Source organism: Argentina silus, assembly GCF_951799395.1.
Source record: "Argentina silus genome assembly, chromosome: 21".
In the NCBI taxonomy this organism is placed as follows: domain Eukaryota; kingdom Metazoa; phylum Chordata; class Actinopteri; order Argentiniformes; family Argentinidae; genus Argentina; species Argentina silus.
This window is the reverse complement of record NC_139675.1, coordinates 6,706,059-6,715,046: the sequence shown is the minus strand read 5'-3', so window position 1 is coordinate 6,715,046 and position 8,988 is coordinate 6,706,059. Positions and strand designations below refer to the sequence as shown.

The 8,988-nt window shown below is 46.0% G+C and overlaps 2 long non-coding RNA genes across 2 annotated transcripts; both read right to left on the bottom strand.

Annotated features, from left to right (window-relative positions):
• Positions 1 to 3,851: 3,851 nt before the first annotated feature.
• On the bottom strand, positions 3,852 to 4,558 carry LOC310821335. The gene is made up of 3 exons (XR_014554860.1): positions 4,492 to 4,558; positions 4,140 to 4,285; positions 3,852 to 3,972 (listed from the first exon to the last, which is right to left on the bottom strand). It is a non-coding gene; the product is annotated as an uncharacterized lncRNA (long non-coding RNA).
• Positions 4,559 to 8,108: 3,550 nt separating this feature from the next.
• LOC310820884 lies at positions 8,109 to 8,761 on the bottom strand. Its single transcript, XR_014554840.1, has 3 exons — positions 8,591 to 8,761; positions 8,449 to 8,513; positions 8,109 to 8,251 (listed from the first exon to the last, which is right to left on the bottom strand). It is a non-coding gene; the product is annotated as an uncharacterized lncRNA (long non-coding RNA).
• Positions 8,762 to 8,988: the final 227 nt, after the last annotated feature.

The window sequence follows — 8,988 nt, the reverse complement described above, 5'->3', positions numbered from 1 at the left end:
TGGTTGTTGTTGGAGATGCCGTGGTTGTTGTTGTTGGAGATGCTGTGGTTGTTGTTGGAGATGCCGTGGTTGTTGTTGTTGGAGAAGCTGTCATTGTGATAGCAGCCGTGGTTGTTATTGGAGAGGCTGTTATGGTTGTTGGAGAAACTGTTGTGGTTGTTGGTGAAGCTGTGGTTGTTGTTGGAGAAGCTGCTGTGGTTGTTGCAGAGGCTGTGATTGTTGTTGGAGAAGCTATTGTGGTTGTTGCAGAGGCTGTGGTTGTTGTTGGAGAAGCTGTGGTTGTTGTTGGAGAAGTTGTTGTTGTGATTGGAGAAGCTGTGGTTGTGATAGCAGCTGTGGTTGTTGTTGGAGAGGCTGTGGTTGTTGTTGGAGAAGCTGTTGTGGTTGTTGGAGACGCAGTTGTGGTTGTTGGAGAGGCTGTTGTTGTGGTTGGAGAAGCTGTGGTTGTTGTTGGAGAAGTTGTTGTGGTTGTTGCAGAGGCTGTGGTTGTTGTTGGAGAAGCTGTTGTGGTTGTTGCAGAGGCTGTGGTTGTTGTTGCAGAAGCTGTTGTGGTTGTTGGAGAGGTCGCGGTTGTTGTTGGGGAAGCTGTGGTTGTTGTTGGAGAAGCTGTTGTGGTTGTTGAAGCGGCTGTGGTTGTTGTTGGGGTTGTTGTTGGAGATGGTGTGGTTGTTGTTGGAGAGGCTGTGGTTGTTGTTGGAGAAGCTGTGGTTGTTGGAGATGCTGTGGTTGTTGTTGGAGAAGCTGTTGTGGTTGTTGGAGTTGCTGTTGTAGTTGTTGGAGAGGATGTGGTTGTTATTGGAGAAGCTGTGGTTGTTGTTAGAGAAGCTGTGGTTGTTGTTGGAAAAGCTGTTGTGGTTGTGGGAGAGGCTGTGGTTGTTGTTGGAGAAGCTGTGGTTGTTGTTGGAGAAGATGTGGTTGTTGTTGGGGATACTGTGGTTGTTGTTGGGGAAGATGTGGTTGTTGTTGGAGAAGCTGTTGTGGTTGTTGGGGAAGATGTGGTTGTTGTTGGAGAAGCTGTTGTAGTTGTGGGCAATACTGTTGTTGTTGTTGGAGAAGCTGTTGTAGTTGTTGCAGATGCTGTGGTTGTTGTTGGAGAAGCTGTTGTGGTTGTTGGAGAAGCTGTGGTTGTTGTTGGAGAAGCTGTTGTGGTTGTTGTTGCAGAGGCTGTGGTTGTTGTTGGAGATGCTGTGGTTGTTGTTGGAGATGCCATGGTTGTTGTTGTTGGAGAAGCTGTGGTTGTTGTTGGAGAAGATGTGGTTGTTGTTGGAGAAGCTGTGGTTGTTGTTGGAGAAGCTGTTGTGGTTGTTGCAGAGGCTGTGGTTGTTGTTGGAGAAGCTATTGTGGTTGTTGCAGAGGCTGTGGTTGTTGTTGGAGACGCAGTTGTGGTTGTTGGAGAGGCTGTTGTTGTGATTGGAGAAGCTGTGGTTGTGATAGCAGCTGTGGTTGTTGTTGGAGAGGCTGTGGTTGTTGTTGGAGAAGCTGTGGCTTTTATTGGAGAAGCTGTTGTGGTTGTTGGAGAGGCTGTGGTTGTTGTTGGAGAAGCTGTGGTTGTTGTTGGAGAAGATGTGGTTGTTGTTGGGGATACTGTGGTTGTTGTTGGAGAAGATGTGGTTGTTGTTGGAGAAGCTGTTGTGGTTGTTGGGGAAGATGTGGTTGTTGTTGGAGAAGCTGTTGTAGTTGTGGGCACTACTGTTGTTGGAGAGGCTGTGGTTGTGGTTTGAGAGGCTGTGGTTGTTGTTGGAGAAGCTGTTGTTGTTGTTGCAGATGCTATGGTTGTTGTTGGAGAAGCTGTTGTGGTTGTTGGAGAAGCTGTTGAGGTTGTTGGAGAAGCCGTGGTTGTTGTTGGAGAAGCCGTTGTGGTTGTTGGAGAGGTTGTGGTTGTTGTTGGAGAAGCTGTTGTGGTTGTTGGAGAGGTTGTGGTTGTTGTTGGGGAAGTTGTGGTTGTTGTTGGGGAAGTTGTGGTTGTTGTTGGGGATGCTGTGGTTGTTGTAGAAGCTGTGGTTGTTGTTGGAGAAGCTGTTGTGGTTGTTGAAGCGGCTGTGGTTGTTGTTGGCGATGCTGTGGTTGTTGTTGGAGATGCTGTTGTGGTTGTTGGAGAGGCTGTGGTTGTTGTTGGCGATGCTGTTGTGGTTGTTGGAGAGGCTGTGGTTGTTGTTGGAGAGCCTGTGGTTGTTGTTGGAGAGGCTGTTGTGGTTGTTGGAGAAGATGTTGTGGTTGTAGGAGAAGATGTGGTTGTTGTTATTGAAGTTGTGGTTGTTGTTAGTGAAGCTGTCGTTGTTGTTGGAGAGGCTGTTGTTGTTGTTGTAGAAGCTGTTGTGGTTGTTGGAGAGGCTGTGGTAGTTGTTGGGGAAGCCGTCGTTGTTGTGGGCACTACTGTTGTTGTTGTGATGGCAGCTGTGGTTGTTGTTGGAGAAGCTGTTGTGGTTGTTGGAGAGGCTTTGGTTGTTGTTTGAGAAGCTGTTGTGGTTGTTGGAGAGGCTTTGGTTGTTGTTTGAGAAGCTGTTGTGGTTGTTGGAGAGGCTGTGGTTGTTGTTGGAGAGCCTGTGGTTGTTGTTATTGAAGTTGTGGTTGTTGTTAGTGAAGCTGTCGTTGTTGTTGGAGAGGCTGTTGTTGTTGTTGTAGAAGCTGTTGTGGTTGTTGGAGAGGCTGTGGTAGTTGTTGGAGAAGCTGTCGTTGTTGTGGGCACTACTGTTGTTGTGATAGCAGCTGTCGTTGTTGTTCGCGATGCTGTTGTGGTTGTTGGGGAGGCTGTAGTGGTTGTTGGGGAGGCTGTGGTTGTTGTTGGAGAAGCTGTTGTGGTTGTTGGAGAGGTTGTTGTTGTTGTTGGAGAAGCTGTTGTGGTTGTTGGAGAGGCTGTGGTTGTTGTTGGAGAAGCTGTGGTTGTTGTTGGAGAAGCTGTCGTTGTGACAGCAGCCGTAGTTGTTGTTGGAGAGCCTGTGGTTGTTGTTGGAGAATATGTAGTTGTTGTTGAAGAGCCTGTGGTTGTTGTTGGAGAGGCTGTTGTGGTTGTTGGAAAAGATGTGGTTGTCGTTGGTGAAGATGTGGTTGTTGTTAGTGAAGCTGTTGTTGTTGTTGGAGAGTCTGTTGTTGGAGAAGCTGTTGTGGTTGTTGGAGACTCTGACGTTGTTGTGGGCACTACTGTTGTTATTGTGATGGGAGCTGTGCTTGTTGTTGGCGAAGCTGTTGTTGTTGTTGGGGAGGCTGTAGTGGTTGTTGGAGAGGCTGTGGTTGTTGTTGGAGAAGTTGTTGTGGTTGTTGGAGAGGCTGTGGTTGTTGTTGGAGAAGCTGTTGTGGTTGTTGGAGAGGATGTGGTTGTTGGAGAAGCTGTGGTGGTTGTTGGAGAGGCTGTGGTTGTTGTTGGAGAAGCTGTTGTGGTTGTTGGAGAGGCTGTGGTTGTTGTTGGAGAAGTTGTTGTGGTTGTTGGAGAGGCTGTGGTTGTTGTTGGAGAAGCTGTTGTGGTTGTTGGAGAGGATGTGGTTGTTGTTGGTACAGCTGTTGTGGTTGTTGGAGAGGCTGTGGTTGTTGTTGGAGAAGCTGTTGTGGTTGTTGGAGAGGCTGTGGTTGTTGTTGGAGAAGCTGTTGTGGTTGTTGGAGAGGCTGTGGTTGTTGTTGGAGAAGCTGTTGTGGTTGTTGGAGAGGATGTGGTTGTTGTTGGTGAAGCTGTGGTGGTTGTTGGAGAGGCTGTGGTTGATGTTGGAGAAGCTGTTGTGGTTGTTGGAGAGGCTGTGGTTGTTGTTGGAGAAGCTGTTGTGGTTGTTGGAGAGGATGTGGTTGTTGTTGGTGAAGCTGTGGAGGTTGTTGGAGAGACTGTGGTTGTTGTTGGAGAAGCTGTTGTGGTTGTTGGAGAGGATGCGGTTGTTGTTGGAGAATCTGTAGTTGTTGTCATCATAGATGTTGTTATAGTAGAGGCAACTGTTGTTGAGGCAGTAGAAGCTGCGGCTGTTGGGCTGGACGTTGTTGTCACAGAGTCACCTGAACAGGGAGAAAAGAATGCTCAAGATGTATACTCTTGTTAACAGTCCCATTTGTTTGGAAAATCATTGTAGAGAGACCGGCAAACAATGGAGGATATTGTAATGGTGATATTGCCACAAAAGCAGAATTGTCTTTGAATAATACAGTTACAGATAAACACTTACTTGCAATGATGGAGGTTGTGTCCACATTGAGGTAGGTGTTCCCCTCGGCCAGAGACACCTCAAGTCCCTCCTCAGCACTGGTCGTATTGGGAACCACAGTCTTGTTCGTGAAGATGAGGGTCATGTTGACAATCACTGATCCGCTCCTGTACACAAAGATACAAAATGTTTAGTTTTGTATTTAAAAACTGTTCTCTCCTGTGCATTTTTTCTTCAAATTCAGCAACATGAAATTAGAAAATGTGTATTTGTATATATACATGTATTTTGATTTATATTGAAGCACATTTCAATTGTAATACTCTTTAATTCCAGGTGAGTTTTTATTTATTTGAAGGTAATTATTACTTACAAGAATTCAAGGATCCTACACCTTCGGTAAGTGAAAGGATAAATTATTCTGTAACCTCGATTCACCTGAGAGAAAAAAAGCGTTAACAATTCTGTCCCATCTTTTAAACATAGAAAGATTTAAAAAAAAAAAAAGGTTTGCCCACCTCCGTTGTGACATTTAATGCCAGTAGTTGGTATGCTGCACTGCTAGGCTCCAAATAGTCATTTTGGAAACCACGCAATATTCTGAATACTAATCCCAGAGTTCCTTCATTTACTGTGGGTGCTGCTGTTGAGTCTGGAGTTGTGGCCACTGTTGTTGTTGGAGAAGCTGTGGTTGTTGTTGGAGAAGCTGTTGTGGTTGTTGGAGAAGCTGTTGTTGTGACAGCAGCAGTGGTTGTTGTTGAATAAGCTGTTGTGGTTGTTGGAGAGGCTGTGGTTGTTGTTGGAGATGCTGTTGTGGTTGTTGGAGAGGATATGGTTGTTGTTGGTGAAGCTGTTGTTGTTGTTGGAGAAGCTGTTGTGGTTGTTGGAGATGCTGTTGTTGTTGTTGTTGTTGGAGATGCTGTTGTGGTTGTTGGAGAGGCTGTTGTGGTTGTTGGGGAGGCTGTGGTGGTTGTTGGGGAGGCTGTTGTTGTTGTTGGAGAAGCTGTTGTGGTTGTTGGAGAGGATGTGGTTGTTTTTGGAGAATCTGTTGTGGTTGTTGGAGAGGCTGTGGTTGTTGTTGGGGAAGTTGTTGTGGTTGTTGGAGAGGCTGTTGTTGTTGTTGGGGAAGCTGTTGTGGTTGTTGGAGAGGATGTGGTTGTTGTTGGTGAAGCTTTGGTGGTTGTTGGAGAGGCTGTGGTTGTTGTTGGAGAAGCTGTTGTGGTTGTTGGAGAGGCTGTGGTTGTTGTTGGAGAAGCTGTTGTGGTTGTTGGAGAGGATGTGGTTTTTGTTGGTGAAGCTGTGGAGGTTGTTGGAGAGGCTGTGGTTGTTGTTGGTGAAACTGTTGTGGTTGTTGGAGAGGCTGTGGTTGTTGTTGGAGAAGCTGTCGTTGTGACAGCAGCCGTGGTTGTTGTTGGAGAGCCTGTGGTTGTTGTTGGAGAAGATGTTGTGGTTGTTGGAGAAGATGTAGTTGTTGTTATTGAAGTTGTGGTTGTTGTTAGTGAAGCTGTCGTTGTTGTTGGAGAGGCTGTTGTTGTTGTTGTTGGAGAAGCTGTTGTGGTTGTTGGAGAGGCTGTGGTAGTTGTTCGAGAAGCTGTCGTTGTTGTGGGCACTTCTGTTGTTGTTGTGATGGCAGCTGTCGTTGTTGTTGTCGATTCTGTTGTGGTTGTTGGGGAGGCTGTAGTGGTTGTTGGGGAGGCTGTGGTTGTTGTTGTAGAAGCTGTTGTGGTTGTTGGAGAGGCTGTGGTTGTTGTTGGAGAAGCTGTTGTGGTTGTTGGAGAGGATGTGGTTGTTGTTGTTGAAGCTGTGGAGGTTGTTGGAGAGGCTGTGGTTGTTGTTGGAGAAGCTGTTGTGGTTGTTGGAGAGGATGTGGTTGTTGTTGGGGAATCTGTTGTGGTTGTTGGAGAGGCTGTGGTTGTTGTTGGAGAAGTTGTCGTTGTGACAGCAGCCGTGATTGTTGTTGGAGAGCCTGTGGTTGTTGTTGGAAAAGATGTGGTTGTCGTTGGTAAAGATGTAGTTGTTGTTGGTGAAGTTGTGGTTGTTGTTAGTGAAGCTGTTGTTGTTGTTGGAGAGTCTGTTGTTGTTGTTGTTGGAGAGGCTGTGGTAGTTGTTGGAGAAGCTGTCGTTGTTGTGGGCACTACAGTTGTTGTTGTGATGGCAGCTGTGGTTGTTGTTGGCGATGCTGTTGTGGTTGTTGGAGAGGCTGTGGTTGTTGTTGGAGAAGCTGTGGTTGTTGTTGGAGAAGTTGTTGTGGTTGTTGGGGAGGCTGTAGTGGTTGTTGGGGAGGCTGTGGTTGTTGTTGGAGAAGCTGTTGTGGTTGTTGGAGAGGCTGTGGTTGTTGTTGGAGAAGTTGTTGTGGTTGTTGGAGAGGCTGTGGTTGTTGTTGGAGAAGCTGTTGTGGTTGTTGGAGAGGATGTGGTTGTTGTTGGAGAAGCTGTTGTGGTTGTTGGAGAGGATGTGGTTGTTGTTGTTGAAGCTGTGGAGGTTGTTGGAGAGGCTGTGGTTGTTGTTGTAGAAGCTGTTGTGGTTGTTGGAGAGGCTGTGGTTGTTGTTGGAGAAGCTGTTGTAGTTGTTGGAGAGGCTGTGGTTGTTGTTGTTGGGGAATTTGTTGTGGTTGTTGGAGAGGCTGTGGTTGTTGTTGGAGAAGCTGTTGTGGTTGTTGGAGAGGCTGTGGTTGTTGTTGGGGAAGTTGTTGTGGTTGTTGGAGAGGCTGTTGTTGTTGTTGGAGAAGCTGTTGTGGTTGTTGGAGAGGATGTGGTTGTTGTTGGTGAAGCTGTGGTGGTTGTTGGAGAGGCTGTGGTTGTTGTTGGAGAAGCTGTCGTTGTGACAGCAGCCGTGTTTGTTGTTGGAGAGCCTGTGGTTGTTGTTGGAGAAGATGTTGTGGTTGTTGGAGAAGATGTAGTTGTTGTTATTGAAGTTGTGGTTGTTGTTAGTGAAGCTGTCGTTGTTGTTGGAGAGGCTGTTCTTGTTGTTGTTGGAGAAGCTGTTGTGGTTGTTGGAGAGGCTGTGGTAGTTGTTGGAGAAGCTGTCGTTGTTGTGGGCACTTCTGTTGTTGTTGTGATGGCAGCTGTGGTTGTTGTTGTAGAAGCTGTTGTGGTTGTTGGAGAGGCTGTGGTTGTTGTTGGAGAAGCTGTTGTGGTTGTTGGAGAGGCTGTGATTGTTGTTGGAGAAGCTGTTGTGGTTGTTGGAGAGGATGTGGTTGTTGTTGGAGAATCTGTTGTGGTTGTTGGAGAGGCTGTGGTTGTTGTTGGAGAAGTTGTCGTTGTGACAGCAGCCGTGATTGTTGTTGGAGAGCCTGTGGTTGTTGTTGGAGAGGCTGTTGTGGTTGTTGGAAAAGATGTGGTTGTCGTTGGTGAAGATGTAGTTGTTGTTGGTGAAGTTGTGGTTGTTGTTAGTGAAGCTGTTGTTGTTGTTGGAGAGTCTGTTGTTGTTGTTGTTGGAGAGGCTGTGGTAGTTGTTGGAGAAGCTGTCGTTGTTGTGGGCACTACAGTTGTTGTTGTGATGGGAGCTGTGCTTGTTGTTGGCGAAGTTGTTGTGGTTGTTGGGGAGGCTGTAGTGGTTGTTGGGGAGGCTGTGGTTGTTGTTGGAGAAGCTGTTGTGGTTGTTGGAGAGGCTGTGGTTGTTGTTGGAGAAGTTGTTGTGGTTGTTGGAGAGGCTGTGGTTGTTGTTGGAGAAGCTGTTGTGGTTGTTGGAGAAGATGTGGTTGTTGTTGGAGAATCTGTAGTTGTTGTCATCATAGATGTTGTTATAGTAGAGGCAACTGTTGTTGAGGCAGTCGAAGCTGCTGCTGTTGGGCTGGACGTTGTTGTCACAGAGTCACCTTAACAGGGAGAAAAGAATGCTCAAGATGTATACTCATGTTAACAGTCCCATTTGTTTGGAAAATCATTGTAGAGAGACCGGCAAACAATGGAATAGGATATTGTAATGGTGATATTGCCACAAAAGCAGAATTGTCATCGAATAATACAGTTACAGATAAACACTTACTTGCAGTGATGGAGGTTGTGTCCACATTGAGGTAGGTATTCCCATCGGCCAGAGACACCTCAAGTCCCTCCTCAGCACTGGTCGTATTGGGAACCACAGTCTTGTTCGTGAAGATGAGGGTCATGTTGACAATCACTGATCCGCTCCTGTACACAAATGTTTAGTTTTGTATTTAAAAACTGTTCTTTCCTGTGCATTTTTTCTTCAAATTCAGCAACATGAAATTAGAAAATGTGTATTTGTATATATACATGTATTTTGATTCATATTGAAGCATATTTCACTTGTAATACTCTTTAATTCCAGGTGAGTTTTCATTTATTTGAAGGTAATTATTACTTACGAGAATCCAAGGATCCTACACCTTCGGTAAGTGAAAGGAAAAATTATTCTGTAACCTCGATTCACCTGAGAGAGAAAAAGCGTTAACAATTCTATCCCATCTTTTAAACATAGAAAGATTTTTAAAAAAAAGGTTTGCCCACCTCCGTTGTAACATTTAATGCCAGTAGTTGGTATGCTGCACTGGTAGGATCCAAATAGTCATTTTGGAAACCACGCAATATTCTGAATACTAATCCCAGAGTTCCTTCATTTACTGTGGGTGCTGCTGTTGAGTCTGGAGTTGTGGCCACTGTTGTTGTTGGAGAAGCTGTGGTTGTTGTTGGAGAAGCTGTTGTGGTTGTTGGAGAAGCTGTTGTTGTGACAGCAGCAGTGGTTGTTGTTGAATAAGCTGTTGTGGTTGTTGGAGAGGCTGTGGTTGTTGTTGGAGATGCTGTTGTGGTTGTTGGAGAGGATGTGGTTGTTGTTGGTAAAGCTGTTGTTGTTGTTGGAGAAGCTGTTGTGGTTGTTGGAGATGCTGTTGTTGTTGTTGTTGGAGATG